The sequence below is a fragment of the Dermacentor variabilis genome, chromosome 4 (genome assembly GCF_050947875.1).
Source record: "Dermacentor variabilis isolate Ectoservices chromosome 4, ASM5094787v1, whole genome shotgun sequence".
Classification (NCBI taxonomy): Eukaryota; Metazoa; Arthropoda; class Arachnida; order Ixodida; family Ixodidae; genus Dermacentor; species Dermacentor variabilis.
Genome location: NC_134571.1, coordinates 224,289,484 through 224,306,655, shown reverse-complemented (window position 1 = coordinate 224,306,655; position 17,172 = coordinate 224,289,484). Strand labels below are relative to the sequence as shown.

Genomic DNA, 17,172 nt, shown 5'->3' with positions numbered 1-17,172 from the left:
ACCAACGTACGTACGCGGCCCATGCACGGAGAGCTGAGGGCAAACCCGACATCTGTGAACGCAAGGTTGTGTCTGGCCGTTTAAGCGTGCTTAGAGCTCTCTCCCCTTGAAGCACAGAATACTGAAGAGCTTGGATTAATTCCCGAAGCAGATATAAATCGTCCTCACTTCGCACCACGCGCACACCGTCGACAGTTTGTGGTTTATTTCAAAGTTTCACAAAACTTGAGGTCAGGCGCGCTGCACACGTTTCACGACATACAAATTTCGAGGCAACGGAGTTCAGTCACAGTCAAGAACGAATCTCGAAAATAGAGCCGAGCTGTCGGCATTACATTGCTGTCGAATTGTTGCGACACAACTGGTCATCACGCGACAGGTCTGAAGCAGGAGGTTCTCAATATAAAAAGCACCTCCATAGACAAGGCTCTTAGAGCTGAAAGCTAAATCCCAAAGAGCCTCAGCGCAGCACAACACAGCTCATGCGCAGTGTGGAGCGCGCAACACTAAGTGTTTGCGTTTGCAGCTACGCGCAACACTGAAGCTAAGTAATTTCGGAAACGAAGGCCGTGCAGAGGAAATGAAAAGGCGAACATAACGGTCAGTGTTTCGAAAATAAAACTTTCCGCCCCGATGGCTGGATGGCTGTGCCGTACTAACATGCATTCTCCACCACGGTGGTACTTGGCTTGAGGAGAACCCATGTGGTCGACGCCAATCCGGCGCCGTTCACTACGGGTCATGTCACGCGTTACTTCGGGGCGTAAAATGCAATCAAGCAAAGCGATCCTCGGCAAGGCTAAACGCACCGCCTTTAAACCAGCATAGCGAAAAGCAGTGGAAACTTTGTCAACCGTGCGCTCCCGATGTTTTCAAGCTGGCTAACAAGCCAGCGAGTTGGTCGGCAGTGCGAGTGCGTAAACGCGCTTCACAGAGGTCGACGAGAGAGAATGTGAGACACGGGTGGCGCATACTTTCAACTGGGTTGTTTGAAAACCGTGCCGTCAAATATCGTATACGGTCACACATGTGACTCTCGAGCATGTGCACTGCACTCCAAAAAGCGCGGTTATTTATCCGCCAACATCGTGGAAGCTGCACTGGTACATTTCAGCCTGGTTTTGCTCGGCCACTCATTGGCCGTGCGCTCTCCGGGGCGCACGACGCTCGACAGCGACGCGTGTGCGCGAACGTTTCGTTTTCCATGATTGCCGGTCGACATCGCGAACCTGTTCAACGCTTCGACAGAGCACGTGCACGTTCGACGCCCTTGATGCTTTCGCTATGGAGAAAGCAAGACGAATGTGCCGACACAAAGCAGTGGCTGCCCTAAGCGATTCGTCAGCTACGGGTGCCTACCATAAAAATACAAAGGCACGGCATTCGATTCAACACTTGCAGAAACACTAACGCTTTCGTTGGCTTGTGCTCTTTTAGAATGGTGCATGAATGTTCGCGCTCTTGAGCACGTCTGTTCTGTTTCTGCAATTACAAAGTTCGTGAGCGCAAGAAAAAAAGAAGATTTTGTTTTACGCATTCGTACACTACGCAGACTCTATCACGCGGTAATGGGATCAGTTTAGACGCAATTTCCTGGCGTGCGAATAGCGCAGTACCATAGGCGCGAATTACCACGTGCTTACCTTGCGGTGCACTTTGGTTCGACGTGCGTCGAATGAATTGGGGAGTATCGCCACGCGTGCTTATTGCACGCGGCTAATACCGCCTTCGTGATATACAGCATAAGACGTAGGGGAACGCAGCGGCTGCTTTTTTTTTTCTCGACCGGGACACGAAGCCGCGCCCACTACGTTTTGCGCTCCCTCCCGCACAGAATCTTGCACCGCAAATGTCAGCGGGTGCTGCACTCTGGCACCCAAGGCGAGGCCCATGAATGAGGCCGGAAGGGCAGCGATTGCGGCCACGTGTTCGCCTCGGCTTCGCACTTTCGGCGGGACTGCCGGAAGCGGCACACGGCAAGGTCGAAAGGGCAGCCGCCGCGCATTCTTCCATCTGGGAAAAAAAAGACAATAGAACGGCGATGGTGCGCGGGCAGCGCGGAAGGTCAGCAGCGAGTCTTGGCGTGCCCCGCTGCCTCGTTCGTTGGCTGTTCGCGCGGCAGCTCTGGCCGTGTGACGTAACGGTCGCACGAAAGGCGAAATGACTCGGCCGTGTTGCATGTTTGGCGTTAGCCACGGAGGAAGGGAAAATGCCATAAGGATGTGTCACGCGACACCTTTTGAAGCTTAGCCGTTTAAAAAAAAATAAAAAGGACAGGCTCGTGGGAAATAGGCCCCCACCACGTGATAGCCAAGCAGCGATTTCTAGCTGCCGGTGGCGCGGACAGTAGAGCGGATGGCGAGGACCGACCGGGGCGAAGGCGCCACTTAGATCTTTCGCTAGCCTAACCGCGTCTTGAACGGTACGGCAACCACGGAGGGCCTATTTCGTAAGTGTCGACCTGCGGATCGGCACCGAAGGATAGAAGGGGTAGCGACATCGGAGGTTGGCTCACCGAATCTGCCTCACATCATGCCCCCCTCTTATGGTCCCATGTTCAAAAAAGTTCGTGTGCCTCGACAAAGTGTACGGCAACGTCGCCCCTCGCCGGAAATGCGCTTCATTGACACCCCACGACAATCATTGAGAAGCGTGAGTACAGTGTCGTGAGCTCCTTAAGCCCTCTGGTGGGGGCGAATAGGCATGGCCACAAAAGGTGCTCTCGGTGGCAGAAAAGTGTGGCGGCAACAAACAACGGAGGAGTTCCCAATAATGGCTCAGAAAGTTTGACGATGGGTGTTTATTGCCTGTTGAAAAAAATACCAAAAATACCACACATTGGGCAAAATAAAAAGAAAAGAGTTTTTTGGGCGCAAACCACAGGCCCGTCTCAAAAGGGACGTTTCTAGTTCCTAGAGGGAAGGAAGAGTTTCGAATCGAGGGGTCTTTGAAAGTACGGGCTGGTGCGTTTGTTTTTCTTGATTCATCACTTGAACAGCCAATTAATAACGAGGGAAGGAAAAGCAGGCAACGACACGGGGCCTCTCCGCTCAGTCCTGCTAGGCAGGCATTTTGTGGCCACATTGTACTAAAGCTTTTTCGTTAGCGTTCGCGTCGAAAGAAACTCGCTTCTTACCTGCATTTGTCTAAAACTGTGAACAGCCTACACAAATTCCAGGAAAACGCTTTGGTCATGAGTGACGACAGACCTTGCTGAGGTGCTGAGAAGCAAGGTATATTATGTAAGTACACGCGCAGTACGAAAAGCTTCGACGCGTGATAATAGTCGGCGATAGACAGTTACAATGTACACGGCAGTACATTTTCTTTCCTTCCCTTCTTTTTTATTTGTTTATTTAAGGTTTATCTCTGCGATTATTTATAACATATCAATAAATGAACGACCAATTACAACTTACTACTGAAAACGAGCTTGTTGGCATGTGGCCTTTGTGAACGATAACTTAAAGAGCTTAATACGCAAGTGGAATACATTCAAACCGAATAAAAAAAACAGTAGCCCCAAAAGTTGTCAGTTTTTCCTGAAGCGAGAATCGTTTAAAGCGATAGCACGATTTAGCGTTGCGATGGAGCTCTTCGGAGGGTTTTCAACAATAGGCAGCAGCGACATGTTCGCGCGACGTAGCACGCGATGAAACTAGTGCTTCGCAGCGGAAACTGCCCTGACACCTGCCAGACAGCTCGCAACGCTGGCCTAGGCTGTCTCGGTGTGCGCAACCGCGTGTTCTAATTGGTCTCTGCGGGTGATGACGTTCCTCTCGGCGAGCGCCGACATGTGACTGGAACGGGTCGCCTGCTTCCCGAGTTGCACACCTTCCAGATGTGTCTACGTCATCGCCAAAGCTCGTAACGATGAAGATCTTTTCAACGCGACTCCGGGGAATGCGGAATCCATCGCTTTGCCGATGCGCGTGGTGCCGTCGTACTCGCACGAGCGAACATGACGTTTCGGACGCTCGGAAAATGCGTGATTGCCGTACAGATAAGTGCAAGGCATATATTATGTACGCGTGGTATCGAAGCTGCCTTAGAAGATCACACGTCCTGCAATGGCAGCTTGTGGAGACGCTGCAGCGGCATGTACATTTCCCAAGGCTAACTTCTCGGTGGGAAGAAATCAACATTTGCCGTTCTAGGCTTGTTGCGCTAAGACATTTAGTGCACTATCTCGCATCGCATATAACGTGCACACAATACTACAAATGAAGCGTAAGTAAGTGAGAATATGCGCCACAACACCAAATCACTATGTAACCTGAAAACATTGATATATATTTATAGCCCTCATTCTATAACGCCACTCATTACATTGTTGAGCCTTGAAAGTAAAGAGCAATGTGTTCACCCAGATTTTGAACTATGTACCATATTTATGTACATTTAGTTATTTCAGTGTTAAGATAAAATCCACATTACATTGGAATAATTCACACAAAAATCGCAGCTTCGCCCGAAAGGCGAAGCATCGATTGCGATAGGGAATTAGTTTACAGCTAGCTATGCGAAGTAAGGCTGGTAGTTTCATCGGCCATATAAACTTGTTGACATAGACATGTTAACTAAATTAACAAGCATGGTGTCACGCGCGCCCAAGCAAACATGAGCACACCTCACTCGATGACCGCGGAAGGAGGAGGAGGAGGAGACAAAGGAGAGGAAAGACAGGGAGGTTAGCCAGTGTAAGTACCGGCTGGCTACCCTGTGCTGGGGAAAGGGGTAAAGGGAATAAAAGGAGAAAGAAGAAGAGGGAAAAAACGGGAAAAAACGGAAAAAAAGAGAAAATTCACACAGTAACGCGAAACTATGCGCTACAACGTTCAAAGGCGGTCGCACAATTCGCAGTTCCTTAAAAACTTCAACAAAGCCCTTAAGGCCTTGAGTGCCGAAGCCCGTCTGGACCAACGTCCTAGAGCTTTTTCCTCTGTAAAGGGGCGATTGTCCAGTTTTGCGAGAGCGGTCACGAGCACTTTTCTTCGCACTGCGTAACGGGGACAGTCACATAGGAGGTGTTGAATCGTCTCCTCGCAGCCGCAGGTGTCACAAGTAGGGCTGTCGGCCATGCCAATGCGGAATGAATAGGAGTTCGTGAATGCGACGCCGAGCCACAGGCGGCACAGAAGTGTTGCTTCCGCTCGTGGCAACCCTGGTGGTAGGCGGAGTTGCAGACGTGGATCCAATTTGTGGAGACGTGCGTTCGTGAAATCACCGGTGTTCCACAGACCGCGTGCGTAAGCTCGCGGGCGAGGGAGCGAAGACTTGTGGCTGCATCTGTTCTTGACAGCGGTATGGGTATAATCTGGGCACCATCATGAGCCGACCGGGCAGCGTCATCCGCACTGTCATTTCCTGAAATTCCACAGTGTCCCGGTATCCACTGGTAGATGATGTTGTGTCCCTTGTTGATTGCGTGATGGTGGAGCAGTCGGATGTCTGCGACTAGTTGCTCATTTGGTCCATGGTTGAAAGGAGACATCAGACACTGAAGAGCTGCCTTTGAGTCACATAAGATGGACCATGAATGTGATGATTTCTGAACAATAAACTCCAGAGCAGCACGGATAGCTGCGAGTTCTGCAGCCGTCGATGACGTAATGTAAGATGTCTTGAACTTGAGGGTGACGCACTCTGCGGGAATCACCACTGCTCCAGCTGAACTATTAGAGGATACAGAACCGTCTGTGTAAACATGGATGCGTCCTCTGTGCTGTTCATGTAGCACTGAAAGCACGGTTTGTTTGAGGGCGAAAGTGGACATCTCCGTTTTCCTTTTGATACCGGGAATAGCAAGAAGAGCCTGGAGTGGATGGAGGCACCACAGCGGTTGAGGTGGTCGTGCTGCAGGCGTGAAGTTTGACGGTAAAGTTCCATGGTTGGCGGCAATAATCTTGCTAAACGCTGAACGAGGTCGAGCGGCAGGAAGGGAGGCGAGATGATGCGATGGAAGGCGGGCGAAGTGCCTGATATGCATCCTTAAAGTGTCGACTTGAAGATACGTGTTGATGGGGTGGTCATGCGCGATGGCTATTGTTGCTGCCGTGGACGCACATCTGGGAAGACCAAGGCAAATTCGCAGAGCTTGCGCTTGTAAAGATTGGAGGGCACGGAGGTTGGTCTTGCCGGTCCCACCCAGTACAGGTAAGCTATAGCGCAGGAGACCGAGGAACAGTGCGTTATAGAGTTGGAGCATCGCACTCACAGACGCACCCCATGACTTTCCCGCAAGAAATCTGAGCACGTGGGTTATCATGACTAATTTCCTTTTTAGGTAGGAGATATGAGGACTCCAGGAAAGGTCTCGATCTATTATCACTCCTAGAAACCGGTGCGTCTTCTCGTAGGCAATTGGCTGTCCATTAATTCTGATAACGTACGGTTTCATTGCTTTACGCGTGAAAGCGACTATAGAGCACTTCTCGCAGGACAGCTCCAGACCTCGTGCTCGAAGATAACCTGATGTTAGTGTGGCCGTTTTTGAAGTCTGGCGCGCACCTGAGGACGCGTTGCTCCTGATGACCAAAGGCATATTTCGTCTGCATAGATCGACACATGGACGGATTCCGGAAGGGTATGGACCAGGTCGATGAGCACCAGGTTAAATAGAGTGGGGCTCAAAACTGCGCCTTGTGGTACGCCTCGGTAGGTGTTGCGTTGTGATGACGCACCGTCCTCTGTTTGCACAAAGAATGACCTGTCCTTCAAAAAGCTGGATATCCACCGAAAAACAAGGCCGCCTAGGCCGACCTCACCAAAGGCGTCCAGGATGGCTTGATGGGTTACGTTGTCATATGCGCCTTTGACATCCAGGAACATCGCCGCTGACAGTCTCCTGAGGCTTTTTTCGTGCTGAACAGACGAGACAAGATCTATAACGTTGTCTATAGAAGAGCGTCCGCGTCGAAAGCCTGCCATAGCGTCAGGATATAACCTGTAGTGTTCTAGATACCACTCTAGACGCGTCAGCACCATCCTCTCCATCACCTTTCCTAGACAACTGGCCAGAGCAATGGGACGATAAGACGCCACATCTAGGGGTGATTTACCTGGCTTGAGCAAAGGCACAAGGCGGCTGGACTTCCATGCAGCTGGAACTTCTCCTTCACGCCATGAATTATTGTACACGTCTAGAAGTACATGCCGGGCTGTGTGACCGAGGTTTTCAAGAGCTGCGTATGTCACTCCGTGCAGGCCCAGGCGATGAGGAACGTCTGCACGCTGCCAACGCCGCCTGCAACTCCTCGATGGAAAACAGATTGTCCATACGAGAATCCCGGGAGATTGGAACATCACGGGGATCACGTATAGCGAACGATGGCGGTAAACCAGCAACTTTGAAACAGAAGTCCTCCGCTACGTCGATCTCACTGCGACCTTGGTAGAGAGCCAGGCGTTTGAAGGGGTGGCGTTGTTGCGGTGATGTTCGAAGACCACGCACTGTTCTCCATATATGTGACAGGGGTTTATGCCGATCAAGGGTATCACAGAAGGTCTTCCATCTTAGAGACTGCAGGGAGTTGATCCGACGCTGGATCTTCTTCTGTATGCGTCTCGCCTCCCTTAGGTTGTAGATGGACTTGGTGCGCCTGTACCTTCTTTCCGCGCGACGGCGGATTGCTCGAAGCCGCTCCAATTCTGCTTCGAATTCAGAAAATTTAGGAATAGGCCTGAAAGATCTTGTGGCTTCTTGAGCAGCAGCGTTAATTAGCTTCTCGATGTTGCCAGGCAGACAGTCCTGGATCTCTTGGCAATTCTTCTCCATGAGCAATGTGTATTTAGGCCAGTCGATGTGTTGAAGAACTGTAGTAGAGTGTGACTTGCGTATGCCGTCGATTTTAACATATGTCGGAACGTGGTCACTACCATGCGTTTCGTTGTCCGTGAACCATTTCACACTGGCACTGAGGCATCTTGAAACAAATGTCAAGTCCAGGCAGCTGCTGTATGTCAATCCCCGGAGAAAAGTGGGACTGCCATCATTTAGGCAGCAGAGCTCATGGTCCGACGCGAAGGATAGTACACGTCTGCCTCGACAGTCCATCTTTAAGCTTCCCCATAGCGGATGATGCGCATTGAAGTCGCCGGTAATAACCCATGGTCCAGGTATCGCTGTTAAAATTGCACCTAGTCGTGCGTTGTCAAATCGACTATTAGGTGAAATGTAGGCACCTATGAGCGTGAGTGCGACGTTCTTGCATTTTATGGTCAAACACACATACTGATTGTCGTCATCAGGTGCCACTGGGTGTAAAACATATGTGAAATCGCATCTGATATAAACGATGACTTTGCTGCGGTCGGTACAGGTGGCAGACATGAAAGCTTCATATCCTGATAGGCGGATGGCGCTCTCAACGTTTGGTTCACAAATGACGATTATTGGAAATTTGTTCTTAAAAACAAACGGACGAAAGTCCGAAATACGCGATTTAATGCCTCTGACATTCCATTGGAAGATCGACGCTTCCTTGACCTCTTTAAGGAACGAATGTAGAGGAGCAGCCATGGTGCTTCTCAAGACCGGACAGTACCGGATACAGGTCATCCAGTATTTGAAGTGCGCCTCGAGCCGCCGGAGTGTGTATGGCGGTCAGTAGTGCTCGTAGCCTGTTCATAAGGGCCCTTATCATGGTGACAACTTGTTTGTCGTTGTCTTGGTTGCTGCCAGAAGGTGAAGCATGATTCGGCGAGCGTGCTACATCTTGTCGCTCCACTGGTGGATCTAGCCGTGGCAATGGCGGCCACTCCTCGCTTGAGGCAATGATATGGGAGACATTCTGCTGAGGAATCTCATTGCTGCTATTGCTAGTTGTATGCAGAAGTTGCTGGACTGTCAGTGGACGCGGTGCATCCTTAGCAATAGCAGTGGGTTTCCTAGATCTCCGGCGACGTGAACGTCGACGTCGCACCTTAGCGGCAGCCTCCCTGTGCGAGGAACCATCCCTGACCATTTGCCTCAAGACTTTCGCCTCATTTTTCACATGTGGGCGATTCTTCGAAGTTGCATCGTGAGAGCCCTGACAATTTGCGCACTTTTGGTTTTCTGCACGACAGGCGTCGGCGCTGTGCGACCCAGAGCACCGTGAGCATACGGCAGCGTTTGTGCAAACCGCACTAACGTGCCCTATCCTTTGACACTTCCTGCACTGAAGCGGCTTTGGCACAAAAGGCCGTACAATGTGTCGGAAGTGACCGACCTTGACGTGGGACGGTAGGCTGTCTCCTTTGAAAGTTAACTTGACACACTGCGAGTTTCCCAGGCGACGGGCTTGCAATATGGCAATTCCCTCTGTCGCCGGCTTGATGAGTATATGCAGGTCAGCATCGCTTATGGAATTATCTACGTCATACACAACGCCGGCCGTAGAGTCATGATGGTTTTGTTTATAGCAGCGTACGTTGATGCTATCCAGCACCTTAACGTTGCTCAGAATGTCTAGCGCGCTGCGGTTTGTGACATCTATAGCGAGGATGTTCTTACGGCCGTTGATCCTTATATCTTTGATCTGACCCGGAACAAGTGCCTCGAGCGATACAGATGTGGCTTGGCGGTTGATCCGGTTCAGATTGTCGCTAGCAGCCACAGGCACATATAAAATGGTGAGGTCTGATGGCTTTCGCGTCGGGATCACAGTTGCCTTACTTGTGGAAGGAGACGTCCTGACGAGCCTTCTCTTTGCTTTGTGCTTCGCTACGAGCACGAAGTCGCTGTTATCCGAGGTTTCATCACTGGTCCCTGAGTAGATCACAGTGTCCTCGTTGTAGGTGTCACTCGGGCGACTAGACCGCTTTCTCGGTGCGGTCGCTGTTGACGTAGAGGGACCAGGAACCTCTCCAGGCGACTCCACGTCCATCGCCGTAGTTAAGGGAGTGGCGTCTCCCACAAAGTAGCTTTACATTCTCAGAGACAAAAAGGCAGCGTTCCACACAGGACACTTCGTCGTCGTCGTGCCGATGACCGCGGAAACTTGCTGTCAAAACACTGGAGTGAGCAAACGCGGCAGCAGCAGCGAGCGAATTGACCTTCGTCTCGCATCAATGCGAGCTAAACCGCGAAGACACAGTGCGCGACCGACTCTGTCCCCGTCACAGATGGCTTTCAAGATGCAGCGGCGCGGACTGACGCGTGCGCGGCAGCCCGGAGTAGAATGCGTCCCCCCCCCTACTTCCTGTCCTCCTGCCGGAGCGTTGCGCGCGACGAAAGGCTTCTTCCCCGCCTTCCTCGCTTGCGCGCGCGAAATTTAGCCGCGATTGCCGGCTCAACCCGCACTCTTTCCCTTGCACATACAGCATATGGCACGCGGCGACAATATTAGCGCCCTTGGACTTCATACGGATCCTCACGCCGACGCCGGCGGCAGAGATGCGCCTGAAGTATCCATATAGTTGCTATCGTAATAAACCTACACTTTAATGTTCACTAAAACAGCATACGTTCCACCTGTAGTTTTTCTCTGGTACTGAAGACGTAGCTAAAACATAAATTAGTGAAAGTGACACAAAAATAAAATTGCTGATAAATTCTTATGACGTTAATGCTATAAAAATTGCTATTGCTTTTTATGGCTGCGCATAGGAGAGTTTTCACGACAGTATAGCTTCAAATACAGCAATAGAATCCATTCCATGTTTCCATGTTTCCATGGAAGTCATTTCATGTTTCCTTCCTTGACCTTCTTTCGTGGAAAATTTCGCAAAAATGCTAGAATTTGCGCATTTTCACCTCCGTGCTAAGGAGTGGAAAATATGAAGTTATTTTTCTCGAGCGCAACCGTTGGGACAGTTGGCGTGGAATGGCCCTGCTAAAGGTTTGCCTCGAAGTAGCGCAATACAACTTCTAGACGTTTCCTTGACGTTTCAGAAGAATCACGTGCACTGGCAGTGCAAAAGTTCTTCAAAACCCTTGCTAAACTTTTTCTCTAAGCAATCTCAAGCTGTAAAAAAACGGAATTGCCGCGTCATGCCTTAACTCCTCTCTCACCAAATCGTGTGTGCCCAAATTAAGCACCAGCTTTAATGCACAGGCGACGCGCCTACTGAAAGTAGGTTATCCTCGCATTGCAGTTGCTACTGTCGCTAAACGCTTCAAGAAGTCCATCATTTAGTCAAGTTCAAACATGGTTGCAGAAAGCAATAATAACAAAAAAATTAGTCGCAGGTATTCGATACGTCCATTCCTTATCGCACAGGCAAACGAAAGTGGGAAGTAGATACGGTGTTACCGTTGTTCTTACGGCTGCGAATAAGGTAAGATTTATGCCACCGAGCAGAGAAAGAAAAAGCAGGTAAAATACAAAAGGCGGACATACATCTGCTTCGCAAAATACAGGACCAAATTTACGGACTGCCGTACTGATGTACTATTCGTTTCAGCTGCGGCCGCTTCAACGTAAGGCAGAGGGGCCGCTGTGTTAATCAGAGATTAAGGGAGCGTGACGTGTCGGTAACTGGAGGATCGCCATCTAATCTTTCTTTGCACTGTCGAGATTGTAAATGTGCGCTAAAATCGATGAGTACGCTGTTTTATACAGGCACAAGAATGAAGGAACGCGTGTAATGATCGAGGCGTGGCATATCAATAGTAGCGGAAGCGCAAGCGTGAACAACGACAATCTTGTGGGCATCATTAAGGAGTGTGCAAGGGAAGTCGGTGGTAACTCCGTTAGGCAGGATACCAGCAAACTATCGCAGGAGACGAAAGATCTGATCAAGAAACGCCAATGTATGAAAGCATCTAACCCTACAGCTAGAATAGAACTGGCAGAACTTTCGAAGTTAATCAACAAGCGTAAGACAGCTGACATAAGGAAGTATAATATGGATAGAATTGAACATGCTCTCAGGAGCGGAGGAAGCCTAAAAACAGTGAAGAAGAAACTAGGAATTGGCAAGAATCAGATGTATGCGTTAAGAGACAAAGCCGGCAATATCATTACTAATATGGATGAGATAGTTCAAGTGGCTGAGGAGTTCTATAGAGATTTATACAGTACCAGTGGCACCCACGACAATAATGGAAGAGAAAATAGTCTAGAGGAATACGAAATCCCGAAGGTAACGCCGGAAAAAGTAAAGAAAGCCTTAGGAGATATGCAAGGGGGGAAGGCAGCTGGGGAGGATCAGGTAACAGCAGATTTGTTGAAGGATGGTGGACAGATTGTTCTAGAGAAACTGGCCACCCTGTATACGCAATGCCTCATGACCTCGAGCGTACCGGAATCTTGGAAGAACGCTAACATAATCCTAATCCATAAGAAAGGGGACGCCAAAGACTTGAAAAATTATAGACCGATCAGCTTACTGTCCGTTGCCTACAAACTATTTACTAAGGTAATTGCAAATAGAATCAGGAACACCTTAGACTTCTGTCAACCAAAGGACCAGGCAGGATTCCGTAAAAGCTACTCAACAAAAGACCATATTCACACTATCAATCAAGTGATAGAGAAATGTGCAGAATATAACCAACCCTTATATATAGCTTTCATTGATTACGAGAAAGCGTTTGATTCAGTCGAAACCTCAGCAGTCATGGAGGCATTACGGAATCAGGGTGTAGATGAGCCATATGTAAAAATACTGGAAGATATCTATAGCGGCTCCACAGCCACCGTAGTCCTCCATAAAGCAAGCAACAAAATCTCAATAAAAAAAGGCGTCAGGCAGGGAGATACGATATCTCCAATGCTATTCACAGCGTGTTTACAGGAGGTATTCAGAGACCTGGATTGGGAAGAATTGTAGTTAATGGAGAATACCTTAGTAACTTGCGATTCGCTGATGATATTGCCTTGCTTAGTAACTCAGGGGACCAATTGCAATGCATGCTCACTGACCTGGAGAGGCAAAGCAGAAGAGTGGGTCTAAAAATTAATATGCAGAAAACTAAAGTAATGCTTAACAGTCTCGGGAGAGAACAGCAATTTACAATAGGCAGCGAGGCACTGGAAGTCGTAAGGGAATACATCTACTTAGGGCAGGTAGTGACGGCGGATCCGGATCATGAGACGGAAATAATCAGAAGAATAAGAATGGGCTGGAGTGCGTTTGGCAGGCATTCCCAAATCATGAACAGCAGGTTGCCGTTATCCCCCAAGAGAAAAGTATATAATAGCTGTGTCTTACCAGTACTCACCTACGGGGCAGAAACCTGGAGGCTTACGGTTCTGTTCAAATTGAGGACGACACAACGAGCTATGGAAAGAAGAATGATAGGTGTAACGTTAAGGGATAAGAAAAGAGCAGATTGGGTGAGGGAACAAACGCGAGTTAATGACATCTTAGTTGAAATCAAGAAAAAGAAATGGGCATGGGCAGGACATGTAATGAGGAGGGAAGATAACCGATGGTCATTAAGGGTTACGGACTGGATCCCAAGGGAAGGGAAGCGTAGCAGGGGGCGGCAGAAAGTTAGGTGGGCGGATGAGATTAAGAAGTTTGCAGGCACGGCATGGCCACAATTAGTACATGACCGGGGTTGTTGGAGAAGTATGGGAGAGGCCTTTGCCCTGCAGTGGGCGTAACCAGGCTGATGATGATGATGATGATGATGAAGCGTGAGCAAGTCATCGATTACCCTGCATAGAGAACAAATGAAACACCTAAGAAGTTATCTCTCGCGTTGGCGCGCACGTGCGCGTGATTGACAGGTAACAAATAGGCACAAAACTAATCTGCACGTTCTCAGCTATGGTAGATACCTGAGCATGTGCAGATAAGTTTTGTGTCTTTCTTTTCCGCCACAGTGCGCCCTTCGGTTTGATTGTCGGCGTTCGTGTTGTCTTGTTCATCTTCTCTTGTGTACGTGTCTGCACGCCTTACCTTCTTTCACGATGTCTATAATGACGCTAACACACCCTTGGCTTACCTTTGTCAAACGTCACTTATAGGCTCATGCCCTTCCCTCGTCAATCTACTAGCCTGATGCTCGCATGACTGACATTGCAATACGCATGCGAAGTACTGGACCAGCCGCAGTATTCCTTATTACCGCCTTCTAATCTGTGCAATATAGTGCCGTTCGTTTTAGCTATTAGTATTGGGCTTAACAGTTATCACAGATATTGTGCGACATCGACGCGATCGCCCTAGGAAAGAGGGTGAGGTCAGGCAATGCCACGAGCGTCGGTGGGAGCTGAATTGGCTGGGAAACAAAGAAATAAAAGATCAGTTGAGTTTCATCTCCGGTGCTGGAATAACGTCTCTTTGTCTGTCTCTCATGTGCTCTGCAATTGGTGACCGCGGAGGTCTGGATGAACGAGAAACTTGTGCCTGGTGAAACGCTCCACAGAAAAAGGAAGTCGAGCCATGTCGAGCACCGACAACGAACGCCAGCAAGACTCTACCGACCCGAAAGCCGCTGAGCCCGCTTCAACCGCTGAGGTTGTTTTGAACGTCGTCCGCCTGCCAGAATTTTGGGACCGAAAACCGACGGCGTGGTTCATCGAAACAGAGGCCCATTCCGAACTGTCCCGCATTACGTCACAGACGCGCAAGTACCTCCTTGTGGTCGGCGGACTTCCAGCGGCCGTCACCGACGCGATTGCCGACTTTCTCCTTTCGTTCGCGCATACCTTCCCAGCGTCGCCAACGTTTCATTGACAAAGTAACGCGTGAGCTAGCCTTGATTTTCGCCTACGTCGAGGACTTGTTAGTAGTGAGCAAATCTTTCGAAGAGCATTTACAACATCTACGACTTTTGCTCCAACGACTACCTGAATACGGCATCGTCGTCAACGTCTCCAAAAGCGAGTTTGGTGTTGACAACTTGGAGTTTCTAGGGAATCACCTCGATGCCAGTAGCATTTGTCCACTTTCATCAAAAGTCGAAGCAGTAGAGAACTTACCCAAACCCACAACGACCACGAAGCTGTGACAGTTCCTCGGCATGGTTCATTTTTACCAGCGATTTACCATGAACTTTGCTGCCATTGTAGTGCCTCTGGATCGCCTCCTTACCAACAAGAACAAGACGTCCTTGCTGCAATGGGACGCCGTCGCTGAAGGCTCCTTCATCATGATCAAGGGCGCACTCGCAAACACCGCTCTTTTTGCATATCCTTACCCAACGGCATCACTGGCCCTCATGATGGACGCATCCCGCACAGCCGTGGGCGCGGTTCTCCAGCAGGGAATCGAAAATTTATGGTAGCCCCTAGTGTTTTTCTCCAAGAAACTCACTCCAACCCAAGCTCACTACAGCACTTTCGGTCGAGAGTTTCTTGTAATTTGATCCGCCACCCGTTACTTTCACCCTTTATCATCTTCACAGGTCACAAGCCCTTGACGTATGCGTTTTGCAGAGAGTCGTTGACGGATACGCCACGAGAAATCTGACATCTCTCGTTTATATCCGGATTCTCTACCGACATCCGACACGTAAGCAGCGACCAGAATGTACTTGCTGACACCCTGAGCCGTGTGACCGCCGGGACACCACCTGCACGTCCTGCGTCACTCGATGTACAGACACTCGCCGCACATCCCGAGATCCTTCAACTGCGCGCATGGAAAACAACACTGCGATTGGGTGATATGCTTCTTGATGGTGTCACACTCGTCTGCGACACTTCTACAGGAACACCGAGGCTATTTGTCCCGAGAATGTTACGCAAGCAGCTTTTCGACACACAACACCAGCTCGCTCACCCCGGTGTCGGTGCCACACAACGCCTTATCTTATTGCCCTACGTGTGGCCCCGGACAAACGCCGATGTACGCGACTGGGTTCCTGCATGTGCACCCTGCCAAGGTACAAAAGTTCATAGGTATCCTGCTCCCCCAGCATGCCAGTTTCTGCAACCTGATCATCGGTGCCACACAACGCCTTATCTTATTGTCCTACGTATGGCCCCGCGGACATACGCCGATGTACGCGACTGGGTTCCTGCATGTGCACCTTGCCAAGGTGCAAAAGTTCATATGTATCCTGCTCCCCGAGCATGCCAGTTTCTGCTACCTGATCATCGTTTGGACGTTGTCCTCTTTGGCATTGTCAGACCACTACCACCGTGTCAGGGATTTCGCTACCTGCTCACCTCTATCGACAGGTTTACCCGTTGGCCGGAAGCAACACCACTTCAAGACAGCTAGGCTGTAACGGTCGCGGCAGCTTTTGTCAGAGAATGGGTTGCCTGCTTCGGATGCCCTGCCAAAAATGTTACTTGCAGGGCACCGCAATTAGAGTCCGCTCTCTTTCAAGAGTTCCTGCGCTTGCTTGGCACAAATCGTCTGCGCACGGCCGCCTACCATCCCCAAAGCAATGGCATCGTGGAACGCTTTCATCGACCTCTCAAGTCTGCGCTGGTTGTTCATCGCACGCCATCGTAATGGGTTCAACGTCTACCACTGGTTCTGCTGAGTATCCAGTGCGCCTTGCAGCCGGAAGTCGGGTGCTCGAGCGCGGAGCTCGTCTACGGTATTGTCCAACGATTTCTTTTCACCACAACGACCTTCGGCTGCTCTGTCTACTGACAAATATATGCACCTTCTTCGCGGCCTCTTCTGGGATCGAAAACCCTGTCCGACGTGTCCAGTTTCAGCACACACACCTTACGTTTCAACTGACCTTGCAAACGCAACCTACACCTTCATGCGCTATAGACCTGTTCGGCCTGCTCTCCATCCTCACTACCTCGGACCCTTTCCCGTACTGGAGAGACGCGAGTACTCATACATCGTGGACATTCATGGCAATCTGACGCAATCCCACTTGACCGGCTGAAGCCAGCCTAGTGCGAAGCGACTCCATCAGTCGCGTCCCTCAATTCCACCCCGGACGTCTCCATTCCGGTCGGCGCTCACGTCCCTTCAGTGCGCCGAGCTTCATGGACGTGCTGATATTGTTCGCAGATCATCCTGCTCTCTAGAGGAGGAGCTATGTAGCGCGAGCAACATTGACGCGATCGCCCTAAGAAAGAAGACGAGGCAAGGCAATGCCACGGGCGGCGCGGGAGCTCATTTCGCTGGGAACTAAAGGAATAAAAGGTCAATTGTGTTTGAGCTGCGGTGCTGGAATAACGCCTCGTTGTCTCTCTTTCGTGTGCTCTACAATATAAAAGCCAAATTTTGGATCAACACACCTCGCGAACTATTTTAACTGTGCCTTCTTCAGAAAATTTTTCATGCTTGCGACCTACTTAACACATCGCCAACCTG

General features: G+C 50.0%; 1 protein-coding gene across 2 annotated transcripts in view; it reads left to right on the top strand.

Moving 5' to 3' along the window:
- LOC142580131 (uncharacterized) overlaps positions 1–17,172 on the top strand; it is a 462,133-nt gene that overhangs the window by 279,329 nt on the left and 165,632 nt on the right. The gene's annotated exons all lie outside the window — the stretch shown is intronic.